This window comes from Crinia signifera, unplaced genomic scaffold, assembly GCF_055691185.1.
Source record: "Crinia signifera unplaced genomic scaffold, ASM5569118v1 HAP2_SCAFFOLD_122, whole genome shotgun sequence".
NCBI classification, from domain to species: domain Eukaryota; kingdom Metazoa; phylum Chordata; class Amphibia; order Anura; family Myobatrachidae; genus Crinia; species Crinia signifera.
In genome coordinates, this window is record NW_028142015.1 from 1,134 (window position 1) to 24,995 (window position 23,862).

Genomic DNA, 23,862 nt, shown 5'->3' on the forward strand with positions numbered 1-23,862 from the left:
TTGTGGAATATGTGTGCGCTATATAAGAAATTGTTAATAAATAATAATAATAATAATGTGAGACTCGAATCCCACCCATCTGTTCGTCTGTTTGCAATGTCTGTCCATCTATGTCTCCATATCGTGCTCTGTTGCACCGTCTATGCCTGCCCCCTGACTGACTCTTTCTCTTTCTTCATGACTTTTTGTGTCTCCCCAACTCTCCCATCTCTCTCTCCCTCCCCGACGCTGCCCATCTCTCTCTCCCTCCCCGACGCTGCCCATCTCTCTGTCCCTCCCTGACGCTGCCCATCTCTCTCTCCCTCCCTGACGCTGCCCAACTCTCTCTCCCTCCCTGACGCTGCCCATCTCTCTCTCCCTCCCTGACGCTGCCCATCTCTCTCTCCCTCCCCGACGCTGCCCATCTTTCTCTCCCTCCCTGACGCTGCCCATCTCTCTTTCCCTCCCTGACGCTGCCCATCTCTCTCTCCCTCCCTCCCCGACGCTGCCCATCTCTCTCTCCCTCCCCGAAGCTGCCCATCTCTCTCTCCCTCCCTGACGCTGCCCATCTCTCTCTCCCTCCCTGACTCTGCCCATCTCTCTCTCCCTCTCTGACGCTGCCCATCTCTCTCTCCCTCCCTGATGCTGCCCATCTCTCTCTCCCTCCCCGACGCTGCCCATCTCTCTCTCCCTCCTTGAATCGCACTGTCTGTGTCACTGACATCCTCTCTCTCTCCTTTTCTCTTGCTCCCCTCTTTTTCTTTCTCCCTCTGTTATGCACTCTCTCTCTCTCACTCGTCGCATCCCTCCGTCTCTCTCTGACACCCTGTCTCTCTCCTTGATGTCCTCTCTCTGGCCCTTATTCTGATCGGTGCGGCCGGAGCCGAATATGCGGCCTGGACCGTGCGTGCGAAACCCCGCCTTCCATACGGATCGCCAACTCCGTCCGTACGCGGTAAGAAGCTGGCCGAACGGACCGCACGTGTATTTTTCACGGAATACGCCTCCTCCATCTAAGGGAACCTCCCCCATCATTCGATGGTCGCAGACCATCGAATGCAGGACCGAATGCTCCACCAGCTCCCGCAACCTCAGACCACACGGACATGTTTCCGTGCAAAAGCAGGGATCTGGGCGGGCAGCTGACATCCGGCAATGTCATATGTCCGCCCCCTACACGTGCGTCACGACCGCATTACCATACGTACGCCCAGCGTTTGCATGGGAACGCCCATGAAACGCGGGGCGTATGCATATGGTAATGAGCCCAAATAGCCCTTCACGCCCATCTCCACCCCCTGTTCGGAGTGTTCACAGATCATGCGGGATTTGGCCGTACGCCCCGCTCGCACATGCGCAGAGACGCCTCTGCACATGCGCAGACACAAAACATCGGCAGGCCGAACGCACGCGGATATATCCGCACCGATCAGAATAAGGGCCTCTTTCTCACACCACCCCACCTCTCTCTTACTCTCCCTCTTTTTCCATGAAATCCTCTATGACTTTCTGACCCCCCCCCCCCCAGAGGCATTGTAATGGGGGGGGGGGGGGATTTAGCTATGGGGCCCTGAATGCTCTAGTTACGCCCCTGGCAGCTGCAATCTACTCACAGTCATCTGCAACTTCTCATATTAGTGATCCATACCGAATTAGGTCCTACAGTATGTCCTATACAGCAATGACCCGCAAACTATGCCCCACACAGTATTGCCCCACACAGTATTGCCCACACAGTATTGCCCCACAAAGTACTGCCCACACAGTATTGCCCCACACAGTATTGCCCACACAATAATGCCCCGCACAGTATTGCCCCACAAAGTATTGCCCAACATAATAATGAGCCACACAGTATTGCCCACGCAATAATGCCCCACACAGTATTGCTCACACAGTATTGCCCACACAGTATTGCCCACACAATGATGCCCCACACAGTATTGCCCCACACAGTACTGCCCCACACAGTATTGCCCCACACAGTACTGCCCACACAGTATTGCCCACACAATGATGCCCCACACAGTATTGCCCCACACAGTATTGCCCCATATAATAATGCCCCACACAGTATTGCCCAACATAATAATGCCCCACACAGTATTGCCCACGCAATAATGCCCCACACAGTATTGCTCACACAGTATTGCCCACACAGTATTGCCCACACAATGATGCCCCACACAGTATTGCCCCACATAATAATGCCCCACACAGTACTGCCCCGCACAGTATTGCCCACACAGTATTGCCCACACAATAATGCCCCACACAGTATTGCCCACACAATAATGCCCCACACAGTATTGCCCACACAATAATGCCCACACAGTATTGCCCACACAGTATTGCCCACACAGTACTGCCCTGCACATTAAGCCCCTCACAATTATGCCCTGCACATTGGGGGTATTCAGACCTCAGCATTGTGCAAGTGCATATGGATCACCGTACGCCTGCCTGTAGCCAAACAGCAACAAAAATTAGCATTTCTTTTCATCGCTATATGACTGGCAGGAAGCCGATGTTGGGGGGTGTCACCCAGCCGTTATCTGGGAAACCACTGGCCTGCCCAAACATTTTAGGGAGGGTCCTGTGACATCAGCTCCGGCCTCAATCAGTCTGTCTCTGTCGCACAGTAGGATCTGGGTTTTGCACAGACTGAAAACCCAGCTATTCGCTGATTGATGTGATTTTCACAAGCCATTTTCAGGGCAGGATTTCCCTCTGACTGGGTGGTGACTAAGGGGCCCATTTATTATTGATCGCATTTACAATGCAATCTGGGCTGAATATTACCACCCAGGATCGCATTGTAAACACATCACAGGGATGTATCATCCCTGAGGGCGCAGGGACAGGGCTCCAAAAAGAGTCCGTCCCTGCGATGTCCGGAGCCGGGTGCCAGGGGGTCTGCGCTTGCGCGGTTAGCGCTGACCCCCCGCCAAACGCACTGCAGCCCAGGCAGTGCAATCCCATAGCCATAGGATACAATGGGCTATTGCCATCTCAGCTCCGGTCCAGAACAGCCTCTTTGTATCGCAGCCACCGAGTAGGTCCTGGGCTATGCAGGGGCAAACGCAGGATTTTCATGGGAGGGGGTTCCGTATGGGATAAGGTCAGAATCCTGGTGGTCAGGATGTCGGTGTTCAGTGTATGCCAGCTTCCCTACTGCGTTCATATAACCAGCCATCAGGATGCCATCAACGGAATCCTGACAGCCTGCATCCCGATTAGTAAGTATGTGGGGACTGCTAGCTTGCGCCCAGGGAATGGAGGTTAGGGATAGGCACTAGTGAGGGGACATAGGGATAGGCTGAGGAGCAGGGAGAAGGGGGTAGATTTAGGCTGCAGGGTTATGCACTTAAGGGGAGGAATAGGGTCAGGCTGCATGGGGGGTAGGATTAGGTTGCTAGGGAGAGTTAGGAGGGCAGGCGAGCAGTGGCGTAGCTAGGGTGGAGCAGGCGGAGCACTTGCTCCGGGCGCTGTAATATAACCTGGCGCCGGAGCCGTGCACTCTGCTGCCGGCTCCCCCGCGCTGCTCCCCCAATTCGCCTGCTCGTCATTCCCCGCTGTGCCGGCTGGAGACGGAGTCCCGGACACATGAACTCATACATGATCTGACCAGGGACTCTATTTTTAAAAATGGGCGGGTCCCCTGGGACACGTTCCACGCTGATTGGTCGGGCACTAGCAGGATCGACATGGATTCCTGGGCGGCAGCTTTGCGGGAACATGGCGGCGCAGGAGTCACCGGCTGGGAGGGGGAGCCAGGAGTGGCAGATGGGGAGGACAGCAGCATTGTCAGGTCAGTGGCCAGAACCACCCCCACCCCGGTGCCTATTCATTGCCGCACGCTGCCCCGGGCTTTGAGCTTGTAGCACCGCGGTAGTTGCAGGGCGGCGGGCGGGAAGCTGATGTTGAAAAGACTGGCCAGACGCTGGTTGGCTGAATTCTCTCAGCTAATCAGTGTCCGGCATGTCTTTTGAAAATCAGCAGCGCCTCCCGCTGCCGGGCAAAATAGCGCTACAGCTACAGGATTCCAGCCGTCGGCTTCCAGCAGTGGCTGGGAGACAGGCATGCACCCTGGCAGTGTACGTGTGTACGACATGTGAGAGCTGGGCACCTTTAGTGGCAGAGGCTGGGAGTCTCCATGGTGGCTACCATCATCTCCCTGCTGACAGCTCTGTGTCACGTTACACTGTTTGTGTAATGGTGACGAGTGTGGTGGCAGTAGAGTGACCCCAGGTAGGCAGGGCCATGGACCGAGGGCTGCAGCTGGGAGCAGAGTGACAGGAGGGCAGCTATCAGTGAGAAGCAGGGCAGGGACACAACACAGAGGTCCGACCGCTGCTGGTGGCTTAGCCTGCTGTCCCCGCCCCCTCTTATAGATCTTAGGTTGGGGCCGGCTGATGTGCATTGTGCACTGCAGGAACATGTATAGGTCTCAGTAAGCGGCTGCGGCTGATGCCTGCCTGGTGCTTCCTGCCCGACACCCGGCAAATAAGCTTCCAGTCGCAGCAGATCCCTGGGGCAGTGCCGTCTTGGCCATTGGGGTAGGCCCCTAGAATCCTTGGGGCCCCTAGGCAACTGCCCATTGTGCCTAATGGTAAAGACGGCACTGGTGTGCGTAATCCTGGCACAGTAGGTCAAGGTGCCTCTGTGCACAAGTGGCACTATTGTGTGGGACTCAGAAAAAGACAGTTATGACCCCATTTTTTGGACGTGAGGGGTCCCAGGTACCCACTATTTTTTGGCACTTATTTGTCAAATGTGTAATGGGCATTACGATTTGTTATATAGTATGGAATGGGCATCATGTGTGGCTTTATGTGTAATTGGCATTATGGCATGTGGCTTTATGTGTAATGGCTATTACAAAGTTCACAAAAATGTGCAATGGGCATTACTGTATAATGTTAGGCCACACACCCTTTATCACCGCGCAAGAGCCCCGCATACTAAAAATTGGGGAGGGGGGGAGGCCTTGCTCCGGGCCTTGCATATCAGCCACTGTCTCCAGGAGTCCGGCTGCACCACTGCGCTATTGCCACCATCCCTGACCTGCATGCCATCAGTCACTGCCACCGGGAGTCCGGCCAGCCTGGCTGCACCACCGCACCATTGCCGCCACCCCTGACCTGCATGCACTCAGTCACTGCCTCCGGGAGTCCGGCCAGCCCGGCTGCAGCACCGTTTAGCAGTAAGTCCCATGGGAACAGTAATGCCTGGCAGTGAGAGGGGCTTGCATGCTGCAGCAGCTCCCTCAGGCCGGGGGACGGGGCAGGGGCAATGGCCGCTTAAATATCCGTGGCCCCCTGTTGTGTCCTGTGCAGTCTAGTGCAGTCCAGTCCTATGGTCCTGTGCTGCTATAGTCCATGCAATGGTGCTGCTATAGTCCATGCAGTGGTGCTGTGCTGCTGTCTAGTGCTGCTGTTAACCAGTGGCATAACTATACATTTTGCTCCCCCCTGCCAAAAAGTGTGTGCCGCCCCCCCTCCAGGCTCCTCTCCAGCATGTTTCCCCAGCCTGTGACGTGATGATGTCACACGCATAACAGAGAAACTGAAGCAGGAGAGAGGAAGAGAGACCAGCAGACACTGCTGCTTCGCTTGGCTCCGACGCATCCCAGACCACCCTAGCACGCCCATCCGCCCGCCCATCCTGTACACAGTAGCCAATAGCCGGCTCTATGTACAGTCAATTGAATCAGTGGGGGAATTTTTCATCTCTGCCATGGCCCCACCCGTGCTGCAGCTGACTCGTGTCCAGTGCTCCGTGAGTGGGCAGCGGCAGGCAGCAGTGCGTCGAGTGGTGCCGGCGCCCACACAGACCCTGCTGCTGCTTGCTCCCCCAAGCGGCTGCTGGGGCTGCCTTACAGTAGTTACGCCACTGCAGTTAACTCCAGTCGTACTGCTGTTAACTCCAGTCGTACTGCTGTTAAAACCAGTGATACTGCCGTTTAAGTCCAGTGGAACTGTCGTTAAGTCCAGTGGTACTGTCGTTAAGTCCAGCACTGTCATTAAGGGGGAAATTTACCAATATGAAAAACCTAGTTTTTCGTATTTGTATTTTCCCTACGGTTGCATACGACTGTTTAAGTCGTATGCAAACTCGTGTTCCGGAGGGTCAGTTACAAAGCAGTCAGATACGACTGCTTTGTAACCCTCCGATGGTGTAATGATTCGTATTAGCGGCCGTATATACGGCTGCTAATACGAATTATTTCTAGCAGTCTGCACGGATCAGTCAGATCCGTGCAGGCTGCAAGGTGTAAAAAAAAATAGAAAAATAAATAAATTTTAAAAAAAAACGGCGTGGGGTCTTCCCCACAGCCGTAACCAGCACCAGGCTGAAGGAGCCAGGGCCGGTAATTAAAAATCAGGGAACCCGACAAATAGGGGCTCCCCGATTTTTAACAACCAGCCCCAGGCTCCAGGTCCGGGGCTGGTTCCCAAAATACGGGGGACAAAATGACTAGGGGTCCCCCGTATTTCAAGAACCAGTCCCAGGCACAACCAGCCAGCAGGGTAATGCCACAGCCGGGGGGAGACTTTTTATGCAAGTCCCCCCGGCCAAAGCATTCATCCCTGTGACCGGTCAGCCTGGCCAGGGGCCCTGGGGGAGTGGGGACCCCCCCAATGAAGGGGTCCCCCCCCTCCAGGACTTACCTGACCAGGCTGAAGCCTGGTACTGTCCCCGATGCCCCTGGGCGGTGGGCATCGGGCTGATAAATGGTGTAAAAATAAGGATAAACTATTGTTTTTTACTGTGGTACTACAAGTGCCAGCAAGCCTCCCCAGCAAGCTGGGACTTGGAGAACCACAAGTCCCAGCCTGCTGGGCATTAAAGGGCCCGCTGGCACTTGTAGTTCCACAGTTAAAAAAATAGTACACAAAACACACTGACACACTTTTAAAATAAAACTTTAATACATACAAAGCCTACACATACTAATACTTACCTATCTTCTTTCCGTAGGTAGCCCTGGTCCTGTGTCGTCGTCTTCTGGTCCTGTGTCGTCTTCTGCCTCCATGTCGACCGTCGCTGTCGCCGTCCGGATCCGACGAAATCCATTTGGGAAGCTGTGGAAGGAAACCATACTCACCTGTCCCAGCGCGACGTAGTCCAGGTAAGTGTCTTGGCAAAAAAACAAACCGAACACCCGAATCCAGCCGGACACGGAGACGCACGGTGTTTGTTTACATCGTGCGGCTCCGCCTCCCGAATGCCGCTATTGGCCACCTTGCGGCCTAGCGGCCAATCAGGAGCCGCTAGGCCGCAAGGCGGCCAATAGCGGCATTCGGGAAGCGGAGCCGCACGATGTACACAGAGTACCGTGCGTCTCCGTGTCCGGCTGGATTCGGGTGTTCGGTTTGTTTTTTTGCCAAGACACTTACCTGGACTACGTCGCGCTGGGACAGGTGAGTATGGTTTCCTTCCACAGCTTCCCAAATGGATTTCGTCGGATCCGGACGGCGACAGCGACGGTCGACATGGAGGCAGAAGACGACACAGGACCAGAAGACGACGACACAGGACCAGGGCTACCTACGGAAAGAAGATAGGTAAGTATTAGTATGTGTGGGCTTTGTATGTATTAAAGTTTTATTTTAAAAGTGTGTCAGTGTGTTTTGTGTACTATTTTTTTAACTGTGGAACTACAAGTGCCAGCGGGCCCTTTAATGCCCAGCAGGCTGGGACTTGTGGTTCTCCAAGTCCCAGCTTGCTGGGGAGGCTTGCTGGCACTTGTAGTGCCACAGTAAAAAACAATAGTTTATCCTTATTTTTACACCATTTATCAGCCCGATGCCCACCGCCCAGGGGCATCGGGGACAGTACCAGGCTTCAGCCTGGTCAGGTAAGTCCTGGAGGGGGGGGACCCCTTCATTGGGGGGGTCCCCACTCCCCCAGGGCCCCTGGCCAGGCTGACCGGTCACAGGGATGAATGCTTTGGCCGGGGGGACTTGCATAAAAAGTCTCCCCCCGGCTGTGGCATTACCCTGCTGGCTGGTTGTGCCTGGGACTGGTTCTTGAAATACGGGGGACCCCTAGTCATTTTGTCCCCCGTATTTTGGGAACCAGCCCCGGACCTGGAGCCTGGGGCTGGTTGTTAAAAATCGGGGAGCCCCTATTTGTCGGGTTCCCTGATTTTTAATTACCGGCCCCGGCTCCTTCAGCCTGGTGCTGGTTACGGCTGTGGGGGGGACCCCACGCCGTTTTTTTTTTTATTTATTTATTTTTCTATTTTTTTTCACTGAAGCCTGCACGGATCTGACTGATCCGTGCAGGCTAAAACGCAAATAGAACAGGAAAATGGTGTTCTATTTTCCTGTCGTATTTGCGTGGGTGTTTCACACCACTAAGCAGCCGTATTGTCAGTACGGCTGTTTAGTAAATCAGGAATCACCATTCTTTTGAATGGTGATTTCTGTCGTATCCTATCGATGGTGTAGGACATTCGTATTTGTAAATACAAATACGAATGTTCCATCTTTAGGACTACGAATTGTTGTATTTTTGGGATTGTAAATCCCGAAAATACAAATTCGTAAAAAAAGGTGTATTTCTGCCTACGAATACACCTTTTTTCTACGAATCCATTTTGGTAAATTTCCCCCTAAGTCCTGAGGTACTGCCATCTAGGGCGTGATGTATTAATATACATGGCCGCCGGCCCGCCGCGATGCCAGCGCATATACTAACATGTGCGGCTGGCATCGCGGTGCAGTAACGGAGACCTGCCGTGATATCTGTACTGTGGTCTGCGGGGGGTCTCCGTCTCCTCCCTGCCGCCTACTGCTGCCTTCACGCCGGAGACAGCTAAGCAGGCTGTCCCTGGCGCCTCCTCCTCCCCCCTGCAGCCAGAAGGACGTCCGGCTGCGTTGCTAGGGGGAGGAAGGGCTTACTTTCCGGGATCCAGGAGGACTTGCAAGAAGGTAAGCCCAAGGGACGGGGAGAGGGGGGGGTCGGCGAGGTGGCGGGGTGCAGGGGCAAACGCAGGATTTTCAGAAGGGGGTTTCCAGAGGGGCGGAGCAAAGTACGGAGATGGACATTTAGGTGACCCAGTATATGTTTTGATGTCCCGCGGGTGGTAGGGGGTATTATATCAACCGCTCAGCATGCAGGGCCTGGATCAGTAATTTCCACTAATTACCACTTTACTGCACAGATGGTGGGAGATGAGGTGGGAGAAGGGGGCATTGGTCTGAATGAAGGGGCCCTGATACATAACTTCCTGGGTGGTAGAGGATATTTAATACGCAGAGGAGGGGTGTATAGTGGAGTGGGCTTATTATTCATAATTTTCTGGTGGGAGGACAGCTTGCTTGACTGCAGATATCTCCAGTTCCCACAAATAGATTTCTTAGATTTTAATGGAATTAAAAACTAGAGAATCCCACCTACCAAATGGTACTGGGGATGAGGGGATCAGAGTTCAGGAGGCAGAGCAATCCGCCAACGAGTATATAAAACTACATACCAGGTGTGTGGAGCTGGAGCAGTAACCAGCTGCTGGAAGGCTGATATCTCTGGTTCTGGGAACAGTAGAGACAAGCTACTAGTGTCCTTCAAAGGTAGAGAGTCCCAGCTTTTGGAATATACCCTCAGAAAAACTCTACGTCAGACAGAACCTGAAATATCTGACTGGGAAGAGCAATTAACAGGCTTGGATGGAGACCACTGCTTTGAAGTCAGATATCTCCAGTTCCCAAGGTCCGATTTTAAAAATTCTAGTACTCGTGGAAAGAGGGGACCCTCAGCTTTCAGCTTAGAGTCCTTAGACTCCTTGGGGGGGTTTCTGGGTACTCGGAAACCCCCCCTGCGTGCGCTACTGGGGTTGCAAAAATAAACGATCATACACTGAGGACACATAACGTTTTTGAAGTGAGCATAGAATATGATTGAATGCACAAAAAAACTGACTCTGTTCAAAGTTTATTTATTGAAATTTTAACCAATGAAAGTAAATTTTCCATGGATGATATTACAGATGAGAATCCATTTTTAATCACCCGTTTTGCTACAGAAGAGGTCTTTTGAGATGTGATTCTGTTATCTTGAGTAGCGACCCTTTTACTGGCAAAATGTTGTAATCATGACTTGCACTATGGCCCTTATTCTGTTTCACTAGCAAAGGCAAATTCCTTCTCAAATGGACAAATCCATGTGCACTGCAGGTGGGGCAAAAGTAACGGGCAGAGAGAATTAGATTTGGGAGGGGTTTTATTTCAACTTGAGACCTATATTTCAGTGTAAAAATTATGCAGCCAGTATTTTCCCTGCACAGAAACAAATTAACTCACCCAAATCTAACTTTCTCTGCACATGTTACATCTGACCCCTTCAGTGCACATGGTTTTGTCCATTTGAGAAGGAATTTGCCTTTGCGAGTGAACCAGAATAAGGGCCTATATCCTCAGTACTTCCCATCACACTTTCCATGCCCATTGGTTGATTGACATAGAACAATGGCTCCTTGTTGGCTGCATAAGAATATGGAACAGATTCCCATTAGTTTAATCTATGAAGTCATGGTAAATGTGTTAATATTTCTGTGCTGCAATTTCCACCTATTTTGCTAACACGTATTCTCTGCTGTTAATTTGGCTTCACATCTCCGGACTAAATACACAATGAAGGTACTGCTATCATGTCATACCCAGGGCCGGCGCCACCACTAGGCAAGGTTAGGCATTTGCCTAGGGCGCCGGCCACTGGAGGGCGGTAGTGAGCTGCAGGAGGAAGAAGAAGCAGCAGCAGCAGCAGCAGTAAGCTACGCTACCGCAGTGGAGAGGAACTTTGAAATAGAAGCTGCAGCCAGCGTAGCAGCTTTTAGGTGAGTCTCATCCTCCCCCGTCTGAGTCCGCCCGCCCACCCGTGTACCTTGGTCCTTGCTGCCGCCTGCCGCTGACACTGACAGTGTCAGTCCCACTCCACTCCTCATCCCTGGCTGCCGCCCGCCGCCCAGTCATCAGCTCCAGCAGCAGGCGGCAAACGTCGGAGGCGGGCGGCGGCCGCCCCAGCCCCCGCCGGCAAGTGTCAGCCTCAATTCGAGCCTGGACACACAATGTTTGGCTTCCCTAGTTGTAGTTCTCCGGAGGGTGGCGGAGCCGCCGCACGCCCCCCTCCCCCACCCGCCCAGCTAAGCTGTAACAGTCAGTGCTGGCTGCCTGTAATTAATTAATAATAAATTAAATAATCACTGTCTGTAGACAGTAGGCAGCTGCTGGTGTGGGGGACTAGCTGGGCAGTGGGTACACAGCTAGTCCTCAGGTGGGTGCATGATTATACTGTACTGGGCAGTGGGCACACAGCTAGTCCCCCAGGTGGGTGCATGATTATACTGTATAATCATGCACCCACCTGGGGGACTAGCTGTGTGCCCACTGCCCAGTACAGTATAATCATGCACCTACCTGGGGGACTAGCTGTGTGCCCAATGCCCAGTATAGTATAATCATGCACCCACACTGCACATAGAAATGAATGGACAGCCAGTGATTGGCTGAGAGCTCTCTGACTGAGAGCTCTCAGCCAATCACTGATTGTCCATACATTTCTATGTGCGCCCGCTGCTACCCGGCTTCCCCTACGCCAGTGGCGTAACTCCCAATGCGGCAGACCCCATGGTGGCTTGGAGGAGCCAGCACCGCGGGATATGCAGGGAGCGAATTATATCATCCTCTCTGTTATTATTACACCCATTTAGGCTAATTATATCAACCTTTCTGTTATGCGAACCCAGTTTGCTCAGTGGCAGGGGAAGTGTTGTGGTGTAAGTTTTTTTTTTTTTTTGGGGGGGGGGGGGCGGTATCCTTTAGGTTTGCCTAGGGCGCCTAGGTGCCTTGCACCGGCCCTGGTCATACCCCTTCTTGTTCACAATGGCGTGAAACAGAACACATACTGTAGTATGATTTCACGGATGATTTGTAGCATATCTCCACAACATTACATTAAATGGCCACTGAGCTCTTGAAATACACATACTGGGGATTAAGGCGTTCCTGTAAGTCCTGGTATAGGTGGAGCCTGTGAAGGACAATAGAAAATGGGGAAATTTACTAACATATGTACTGCTGAATTCGGCGATGAATTCAGAACAAATATGAATGGAAAATACTCCTCATTTTTTAAATGTATTTAGCTGAAGCTTGCACAAATCAGTGAGATACACGGATTATAAGAATAATTACCCCAATGACCATAACCAGCCCTGGAATCTTTGAGCTGGCGCTGGCTGCAGAAATACAAGGGGGGGGGGGGGAGTCATGGGGTCCCCGTGTATTCCTATAACCAGCACCTGGCTCATGGCCCGGTCCTGCTTCCCAAAATACAATGGACAAAAGGAGAAGGGGTCTCCTGTATTTCAGAAACCAGCATCAGGGTAATGCCACAGCCAGGGGAAACTTATTATGTAAGGTCCCATGGCCAAAGCATTATCTCTGTGGGACCTTATATATTATGTGACTACAGGTCGAGTATCCCGTATCCGAATATCCGTTATCCGAATTATTCCGAAATACGGACATTCCAGAAAGTGAAAAAAAAAATTTTTTTTGCTAAAAACTCACTGGGGACATTTGTAACAGCATCACTGGGGACATGATATGTAACTGGCACTACATATGTGCAAGACAATGATTGCTTGGCATTCAAATTCAGTGCTGAGATAGTACACACATTTTGTTTCACGTTTTGAAACCTTGTTTTTTGAACAATTAAAATATATTTGTGTGTATTTTATGTGGTAATAAACTATATTTGTGTGTATATTATGTGTTTATACAGCATAAATGCAAGATACTTCAAAATACATCATTGAAATATTAAAATATTCCGAAATACGGAATAATCCGTTATCCAAAATTCTCCTGGTCCCGAGCATTTTGGATAAGGGATACTCAACCTGTATATATTTTTATTATTATTATCATCATCATTATAACTATTATTATTATTATAGCAGGGTTGCCAACCCTCCCGGAATGACCGGGAGGATCCCGAAAATCCCCCTTCCGCCCCTCATGTACCTGGTTGCAGAGAAGCTTTAAATTGCAGCGATTCGCGGCTTTTCTGCAGAAGGGGTGGGGCTAAATATGCAAATTGCACGTATTTGGCCCTACCCCCTCATCGGAGACCCGCATATTGCGGGATTTGCATTACTGGGGGCAGGAACTGATGATTTCTCCATCAGGCCCCACCCCAGAAGTGTTGCTGACACGGGAGGAGACTGTAAAAGTCGGCAACTCTGTATTATAGTTCTGCACTAAAGCAAGAGAGTATTATTTTTGAGCCAACATATAAAATGCACCAAAGAGAACAAGAAATGCACCACAGAGAACAATAAAAATATAGGCTAGTCAATGCATGGGCAACAGTACAGGAAAAAAGAAAAATACATTTGTAAAATAACTGGTTGGTAAATACAATATAGCAGTCAAAATCTAAATATTTTTCTGCCCTCTGAATATGTGCCTAAATAATATATATGATGTATACAGCCTTGAGTATATTTCTATATGCATATTTATTTATACAAATCTAAGACAATTATTAAAATCAGAAGGATAGTATAGTAAAAATGCAAGTATAATTACTAAGTGGGGTGATTTCCTTGGCTTAATCCAGCAATATTATTATTAAATGCAAAACATGCTTAGCTATAATTTCAATATTATTGTAGTTTTAAATCCTGCTTTACTAAATACAGTCACAACACTACATTTTCTAATCATATGAGTAGAGACAGGATTATATGCAACATAAAAAGCTTGAAATATGCATGCAAATATGCATGAAAAATACTTAAAATATGCATGAAAAGTGTTAAAATATGCTACATTAAATAATAAAAGTAGTACTTTTTAACTTATTTATTTAAAAATCTGCATACAATTAGTTGCAAATAATCCTCAAAAATAGGCCCACAGCATCTGCAGATGTCTAGTGCTGTACACAGGATTTTTTTTCTTCCTGGCTGCTACAGCAGACTGCAGCGTCCAAAGCTCTTCTTGCATCAACTACACGGACCCTTATCTCCAGAACCAATGGATCAAATGTCAGCATAGCGTGTGACGGTGGTGCAGTGGAAGGCTTCCTCCCTGTGCTGCATACTCACTGTGACACGCCATTTCTTCCGCGCTGCGTGATGTCACAACCCTTCCGCCCACCTCCTCTGCTGCAGAAGTCTGTCGCTTGGTGTAAAGTCCCAGGCCAGGGGCAGGCAAAGGTTCAGGGGCTTCGTAATGCCATCAGCCCCAACTGACTTTTATCAACATGGATTGGCAGCCTCGAGCAGTATCAGACATAGCGTACATCCAAGGTTCCCCACTCTGCACACATATTGCCCCAGCCTGCACACTCTACCACTACCTGGCCAGCAGCAGCAGGGCAAAGCAGTGCTGTGACTCACGGGTGGGAAGGGGCCAGGGCCTAAAATATGCACCATCACTAGATTTTAGGTAAAATATGCAATAACCAGTGAGAATGGTCAAAATATGGAAATGCATATGCAAATATGCAAATGCATATAATCCTGTCTCTACATATGAGATATAAGAGAATGTGCTTTCTTAGTGCATGCCACTAGATGGCGCCATAAGAGCAACTATATTTCCCTTCTGCATCTCTGCTCCTCTTGTACCTTTAGACATGATGATTTGGAACTAAAACATAAAAGTGACTATACAGTAAGTGTGACAGAGGGTGTCGCTAGAGAGCTGAATGAGCGAACATCACTGGCATGCAATGCAGCGTAAACAACTTATTGGTATTCGGAAAATCGCTCTAATTGTCTTCTAGTGGGCCTTATTCAGATCTGATCGCAGTACAATTTTTTTGGAAAATGGGCAAATGTATAGAGAGAGTTACATTTGTGTGAGTTATTTTGTTTCTGTGCAGGGTAAATACTGGCTGCATTATTCTTACACTGCAGTTTAGATTTCAGTTTGAACACACCCCACCAAAATTTAACTCTCTCTGTACATGTTACTTCTGCCCCACCTGCAGTACACATGGTTTTGCCCATTTTCCCAAACAAATTTGTACTGAGCACAGATCTGAATAAGGCCCAGTGTGTAACCTGCTTAACATTTCTGGACTACTGTGCATGCAAAAATAAACAGTATTTACCCTGCATAGAAAAAATATAAATGTATTTGCTCCACTTGCTTTGCAACATTGTCTGTAACAAATATAAAGTTGCTTTTCCTGCTTTACTTCCAAATTAGAATCACCCTGTAATAATTATAAAAGACATAAAAAAACAACTGGCACTAGACTGATATTTAGATATGTGTTGTTATTAGCGAAACACAGGGGCATGATTCAGACATGATCGCTAGGCTGCATATATTTGCAGCATAATGAGCAGGTTAATGCCACCCCGCTTCAGCCAGAAACACGCCAGCTCTGGTTGTGTTGACAAATCGGTTCCAGGTGAGCACCAGGGAGGCCCCTGATGTCAGTGCACGCAACCACGTGACTTTGAGCATGAGTTTCGAACAGTTGTGGGTATCATATACTGTTCACTGGGGTACACCACCATGTTCCATGTATACAGTGTGCAGCACTAGACACTGCACGCCATGACACAGGACCGCCCAGGCCAGCACACTGCAGGGCCACACCCCCTCCTCAAATGACATGCCCCCCTCATGAGTCCACACCTCCCTGAGCACCCTCCAGGAAAAACACAAATCAGCACCCCTGCAGAGGGGGTGTGAGCAATCGCACCTGATCGCCACCCGATAGCGCCCCCTGTACATCGTGTGCATGCTTTCTTCCATAAATAGTGGTGATTTTACATTCCTATGTAGAGGGGGCTGGCCACACCTCTCTACATTACCATTTTTGGTGTGCAGATATGCAACAGGCTCCCTAGCCCTCCACCATTACCATGGCCCGGTACAGCTGTAGGTGCCTCTGGACCTGATTGTCAGTTACACACATACACTCAGTATATACACTTGATATATACACTTGATATACACTAAAGATGGAAAATTAATATTTAATGTAGCCACCCCCTTATTATAATGAGTATGCTTACTTACCTGATTTGTTTGTAACTATTGAATTTTAAATCATTACCATACTTTAGGAGAGAAGCAGAATATAAACATCCTTGCTTTATTTATAGACCGTCATTAATTACCTGCAGACACAACTGCTTAATTAATGTATTATATGGTCATTAATTGCACAATGTTTGGTACGGGCCGCATTCAGGCATTACTTGCATTAAAGTGGGAACTTGCCTCTGGCAATGTTAACAGGGATCTGTTTTATATCACTATATAGTTACTGAGCCATCTGCACAAATAGTGCGACTGTAAAGACAAGGTTATTGGAAACGGTTATTATCGTGAAGCATAAGACAAGGTGTGATTAAAGCATTGTAACCTGATAATGCCGTCATTAGTGAATTTCTTTTACAAGAATATGAAGAGACTTTAAGATGATAAGAAGGCTACAAAGGTTATTTACTAACAAAGTGCAAGTGTATAAATCCCACTTGTTTCGAGGAATCTCCTATATAGAAGCAAATGTCTGATTTATAGCTACCAGTTACTGTAAATGTTAAACTTTTAGAGTAAATAAATTCAGGAGTCATCTTCTTTTGACACCCCCAGAATGATGCTGTCTTTGGGTCTGATTCTTTGCAACTTTGTCTATTGCAAATATAAATGCAGAAGGAGGTGCCAGACATCCCCTCGCTGCATTTGCGATCCCATCGCTGTGACTGAGGTCACAGCCTGGGATTAACATCATCAAACAAAAGAGATGAACAACCAGCGCTATGTTCTTAACCCCTTACCGCCGCAGCCTGTTTTTGCCTTCCTGACAGAGCCCTTTTTTTCAAATCTGACATGTATCACTTTATGTGGGGATAACTTTTTATTGCTTTTACTTATCCCAGTGTTTTTGAGATTGTTTTCTCGTGACACATTGTACTTTAAGTTAGTGGTAAATTTTGGTCGATACAGTCTGTGTTTATTTGTGAAAAATACCAAAATGTCATAAAAAAATTGAAAATTTAGCAATTTGCAAAATGTTAGATTTTCTGCTTGTGAGACAAATAATCATACCACTCAAAATAGTTAATAACTAACAAAGACCATATGTCTACTTTATGTTACCATCATTATTTCAACCTCCTTTTAATTTTTTTGGACACTAGGGGGCAGCAGAGACAAAATTATACACAGAACACGGAAAACGCTGCAATTGACTGTTCACATTTGAACAGCCAATTGCAGCGATCGCCGATGGGGGGGGGGCATCGCTGCCCCCCCTGGGCCACGAGGGAAGATGTCTGCTGTCAGGGACAGCAGCCATCGTCCCTTTGTCACCGCGTCTATAGACGCGGTGACAGTTTAAAGTCATGACGTACATTTATGCCATGCGTCGGGAAGTACATCCCGACCATGACGTAAATGTACGTCAAATGTCGGGAAGGGGTTAATTGCTCCGCCGTGAAATCCTATGGGTTCTGAGTGGCTTGACTATCTGTTGGAACCACACTTTATTTACTTAATGGTTCAATCTCGCTTCCCATAGCAGGTTCTTTTGGAAAACACAATCCAAATGCTTAAAGGTATAAAAGCATTTAATATCCACGAAATCACAAAAAACATGTATAAAACAAAGTTCACAAAAACACTGTTGAGGGGTGGGGTGGAAACCAGATGTAGGAGTGAGATGTTCCGGCCGCCGGCGCTGCAGACGTGGCGGGCTGGGCTGGGATTACCATCATGACTGTTGGATGCAATGTTTCCCACAGGTGGATTCATCTGCAGAGACATTTGAATCAGCGTATACTGCTGAATGAGACACTTTGGGGGACCCCCTGGCCAGGGCTAAAGGGTCTGTCCCCAGCCCCCCTGGGCTGTGGGGGATGGGCTGATGCCAGTAAAGTGTAAAACACAGAATAAATAATTGGTTTCTGTTGTGGAACAACATGCTCCAGCAAGCCTCCACTGCATGCATGGACTTGGAGAACCACAAATCCCAGCATGCGGGGCATTAATGGGCCCTCAGGTTCTTGTAGTTCCACAACAAAACCAATACCTAAATAAAACACACAAACACAACGTAATAAAGTATAACTTTTATACACACCACACATACTGTATATACTTACCTATAGGGTCCACTGTAGGCCTGTCCTCTTCTACATGTAGAATCCATAAGGTACCGGTGAAAATAAATCATACTCACCACCCCATCCAGTGTAGATTGTGTCCTCTTTGGTCTATGGCGTTTGTCCCAATAATGCGTCGCAGCAAACCTGGTCGCACGGTGGCACATTAAGTCTGACAGTATGGCATAATATGGAGTTACAGGTGAGTGAAATAGCAGCGATTATGTCATTTTTTTTAATCACCGCTGCGCATGTGTCAGATGCACTACTTTATTGTACAACACTGAACTGTACAGTATGTTAAATAGACATTTTTGTCTGAAAATACTATTGCATAGACGTGTGTCTCATTATGCTATTTATTACAGGCTATGGGGATAAGTATACAGTATGGTCGAAGTACATATTGTAGCAGGCCAGACTCTGGTCTATGGCTACCATGTTTCAACTAGGGCTTCATGGGAACCCACATCTATGGAGCCAATGACAGGATAGTTTACACTTGTGTAAGGGAATCGCCGTATGTGCGTCCCATTACGCTATATACAGCATGAGCGACCAGACTTGAGCGCTAAGCGTGTTAACGATATAGCTACCGGGTTTCAGCCAAGGCTTCAAGGGAACCCACATCTTTGGAGATATCGACGGCATACAGTACTTTACACTTGTGTAAGGGCATTGCTGTACGTGCGTCCTATTACGCTACATTAGTTAAACACAGAATTATGCTACTGAAAGAATGACATACAGTAAGAGCAGGCCAGACTCGAGCACCAAGCAGGTTAACAAAATGGCTACTGGGTTTCAGCCAGGGCTTCATGGGAGCCCACATCTGTGAAGCTATTGATGGCATAGTTTACACTTGTGTAAGGGAATTGCTGTACGTGCATCTCATTACGTTACTCTAGTTAAACACAGAATTACGCTACTGTATGAATGACATAAAGTAAGAGCAGGCCAGATTCAAGAACTGAGCGGGTTAACAAAATGGCTACCGGGTTTCAGCCAGGGCTTCATGGGAGCCCACATATTTTATTAATGGCATAGTTTACACTTGTGAATGGGAAGGGTGGGTACAGATATGTTAGCTATAAGATGGTACCTGAAAGTTGAACTGCACCTCCAGTGACCTTCCCTTTTTTCTGGTAATGACTCCACTGGCTTTCCTAAACTATTGAAGAGAGACTAGATCTGTACCATTGGCATATTTATAACTAGCTGACCCGCCCGGCGTTGCCCGGGAAAACCTTGGGGTTTCTTTATTTCCAAAATTGCTGAAAAATGTCATCTTACAGTATGCTGTGACAAAGACCTAAGATTGTAATTTGTTATAGATTCCCCCATAATGTTAGAATGTGTTTGCATTGATACTCAATGATGGCAATGAAATCAGGTGTGGTGTTGTTGTTTGAAACACCACACTCCTGAGTTGAAAACTTGTATGTGTTGATGAATTCCACATCCACTCCTGAGATTTAGCACCTACTGTATGACATATCCTCCAACATCTGAGGGTCAGAAATCGGTACAAAATCAGAAAGGGACATGTCCACACCTCAATTTCTATACTTTCAATGGTACAGTTTCTAGGGTGTGTAATTACCGGCGCTGAGTGCGTGGGGTCCGGGGTGGGCGTTACTTACCGCGCCATAATTAATTAAAAATTCACTGCTCCCTGCCACTGCCACTCCCCTCACCGAACCTGCATGCAGCAGTCTCTGAGGTCTGGGGATCTATAAAGCACATGCACCGAGCATCTCTACCAAACAGTGGAGCAGCCCCTGAGTGTGGGAGCATGTCCTCGGGCCTGGCCACATGATGTCATGACGCAACGCACATTATCCGCACCACTGTAATGCACCACTGGGAATGGGTGCAATGGGCCAAATTCTTCCCTACACCCGCCGGACAAATCCACTGATCCAGCCATCACAATCATCAATGGATGCATTGATAAGGTTTGGAGTTTAAGAAGTTGAAGAATAAGACTGAGAAAAAGAATTGCCATGTTACAAAGTGTACAATTTACTCAATAAATCGTGAAAAAAATAAGTTCTGATTCAAACTGATAATTGTTTGGATGGGGTTGGTTGTGAAACAAATCTATAGGTGGGGGTATGGATATTGTGGGCATAATTGGTGTTTGTTACACCTACAGGGGGCCCTCAATTGATGGGATTTTCACTACAGTGTCACGGTCACAGTGTCACCATAGGGGGATTCCCAATTGGGGTCCAGGTGGTCTTTTAGGGACCCTTTACAATCCTGTAGGTCTCTTCTCCTTGAGCTTACAGTCTCCCTTAAAGATAGTCAATCACTGAGGGAGACCGTAGGCTCCAGGAGAAGAGACCAACGGGATTGTAAAGGGGTCCCTAAAAGACCACCTGAACCCCAATTGGAAATCCCCCTACGGTGACACTGTAGTGAGAATTTCTCATCAACTGGGGACCCCCTGTAGGTGTACCAAACACCAATTATGCCCACAATATCCATACCCCCTCCACCTATCAGTGATCAGTTTGAATCAAAATTTATTTTTGAATCCTACTTTCATTTCTTGATTGTACTGTACTTCTATGTACACATATTTTTTTCACGATTTATTGAGTAAATTGTACACTATAACGTGACAAATCTTCATCTCAGTCTTATTCTTCAACTTCTTACACTCATAACATTCAAACAAATGCATGCAGCGCTCATGCCCATCGACCAAACATTATCTATGAACCAAAAGAGTCTGGGAAACCCTTAAGGCAGAGCAGTGCCTGATATCCAACTGACTAACAGGGTGAGTGCAGTGTACCCACTTTGTATTGATCAATGGGTGTATTGGCCAGGACAAAGATTTCTCAGTGCAACTGGCCGGGGAGCGCAGTGACGGGCTGGAGGACTGGAGAGACGGATATGGGGAACAAAGTAGAAACGGTACATTAGGTACAGTTTTTATTTGCCGGTACAGACGGTTAAATAAACGGCAAATTATTTTTTATGTGTTCTGTGTGTTTGTGTGTGTTGTACTGTTTTGTGTAACGTGACAAATCTTCATCTCAGTCTTATTCTTCAACTTATTACACTCATAACATTCAAACAAATGCATGCAGCGCTCATGCCCATCGACCAAACATTATCTATGAACCAAAAGAGTCTGGGAAACCCTTAAGGCAGAGCAGTGCCTGATATCCAACTGACTAACAGGGTGAGTGCAGTGTACCCACTTTGTATTGATCAATGGGTGTATTGGCCAGGACAAAGATTTCTCAGTGCAACTGGCCGGGGAGCGCAGTGACAGGCTGGAGGACTGGAGAGACGGATATGGGGAACAAAGTAGAAATGGTACATTAGGTACAGTTTTTATTTGCCGGTACAGACGGTTAAATAAACGGCAAATTATTTTTTATGTGTTCTGTGTGTTTGTGTGTGTTGTACTGTTTTTGTGTGTGTGTTGTAGTGTATGTGGTTGTGTGTGTTGTATTGTATGTATCTGTCCAATGCGTAAGTGTGTGAGGTGTGCTACGTATATACAGTATGTGTGTGTTGTGTCTTTGTGTATCTGTGCAATGTTTAAGTGTGTGTTTTGTGTGTGTCGTACTGTTTTTTGGGTGTGTGTGGTGAATGTGGGTGTGTGTTGTGCTGTTAGAGGTATGTTATGTGTGTGTGTTGTGTGTATCTGCCCTATGTGTAAGTGCATAAGGTGTGCTATGTATAAATCTGTGTGTGTGTAGTGTGCTGTGTGTATCTGTGCAATGTTTAAGTGTGTGTTTTGTGTATTGTACTGTTTTTGGGGGGGTGTTGTAGTGAATGTGGGTGTGTGTTGTACTGTGAGTGTTGTGTTGTGTGTATCTGCCGAATGTGTAAGTTTGTGATGTGTGCTACGTATATATATGTGTGTGTAGTGTGCTTTGCGTATCCTGGCAATGTTTAAGTGTGTGTGTTCTGTGTGTTTGTTGTACTGTTTTTGGGTGTGTGTTGTAGTGTGTATGGATTTGTATTGTACTGCATGTGGTGTGTTGTGTGTGTGTGTATCTGTCCAATGTGTAAGTGTGTGAGGTGCTCTACGTATAAATGTGTGTGTTGTGTGCTATGTGTGCGTATGTGGTGTACTGTGTGTGCGTGTACAATGTGTATGTGTGTGTGTGTGTGTTTTGTGGTCTATGTATATCCTCAATTATTTCCTAATTGTTTAAAGCCTTTACCATAATGTTAGTTAATGTGCAGGCATGGGTGGGCAAACCCCATTTAAGAAGGATCGCCTATACAATGCAATCTGGGTGGAATATTACCTCCCAGGATCGCATTGTAATGTGCGAGCAAATCACTGGGATTTACCTTTCTGTACTCCCTCCCTGCTATGCCCTCAGCCAGGTGGTCTGCCAACAGTGTGGCCTGTATCCCATAGGCTACAACGGGCTACCGTCATCCCAGAATGGTGGTATCCCTGGACCCGATGCTGCCCGATATTGATACATCAGGCAGCATCACCTCCCCCAAGAAACCTATGGGAAAGCTGCTACAAGTGAAGCAAGTGGAATCACAGCGGGAATCCTTCCATCTTGCATTCGGGGGATACTTAATATTTGCGGCTTTACCCTGAAAACGGGTGTTTTTGGGGTATTGACCACAAATTTTAAATAATAAATGGACCCCACTGCAAGCTAATTATGTGATCTGTATCCCATAAGCAAATGCCATATTCAACAACCATGAGCAGTATCCTGGTTAATCTGACAGTATTGCATCCTCCATAGAAACCTATTGGGGGTGACAGCTGCAAGTGAAATCAGATTTGATGCTGTCCCTCCCATACATCATCAAATCAGTGGTTCCCAACCTCAATCCTCAAGTACCCCAGACAGTTTATGTTTTCCAGGTCCTCCTGCAGATCCATTCATTCACTGACACGTTTTAAAAACATGTACTGTTGCTGGTACTTGAGGACTGAGGTTGGGAACCACTGATTTGATGATCCTAAATACTTGTACACACACTCACACATTGAACACATGTTGTGGGAGAATAAGTAGAAAATATTGGTACTGCTTTCCTAGCACGGCGCCCGTCTCATTGATTGTATGCCTTAAGTTTAAGGTACTTAAGGCATACAATCAACACGATGGACCCGATTTTTTTTTTTTTTATCTCATGGATCTTATGCATCCATGAGATAAAAAATCGTAAGCCCCCAATAACCATTGTTAACGCCACCAGCACTATCAACGCCAACCCGAAGCGTGGCGAGCACAGCGGTACGCGTCCTCCGACCCTTTCATACCCCCACTATCCACGTCGGCGTGGAGTTGATTTTATATAGTGTGGCGAGCCACCGAGCCCGAAGCGTGGCGTACGGATGCGGACTACTTTACATGTATTCCGCGTCCCCTCGCAGGGCTCGCTGCGCTCGCCACACTATATAAAATCAACTCCACGCTGATGTGGATAGTGGGGGTATGAAAAGGTCGGAGGACGCGTACCGCCGCCCCTCTCGGGCTCGCTGCGCTTGCCACGCTTCGGGTTGGCGTCAATAGTGGGGTGGCGTTAACAATGGGGAGACCATTTCACCCATGAGGGGGGGTTAGCAATTAAAATTGGGGTTTTGGGGGCTTTTTACATTGATTCCAATGTAAAAATCTTGTCGATCGCGTCGGTTGCATCATCTCATGTATCTTATGCCGCACAAACACATAAGATGCATGAGATGCTTGAGATATCAGCCCCACACATACAATCTAGAT

General features: G+C 47.8%; 1 long non-coding RNA gene across 1 annotated transcript in view; it reads right to left on the reverse strand.

Annotated features, from left to right (window-relative positions):
* Positions 1 to 11,851: 11,851 nt before the first annotated feature.
* Positions 11,852 to 23,862, reverse strand: part of LOC146052764 (uncharacterized) — a 64,605-nt gene continuing 52,594 nt past the window's right edge. The window contains exon 3 of the long non-coding RNA XR_014467639.1: positions 11,852 to 12,015. This is a non-coding gene — a long non-coding RNA (uncharacterized LOC146052764). The remainder of the gene's footprint in view (positions 12,016 to 23,862) is intronic.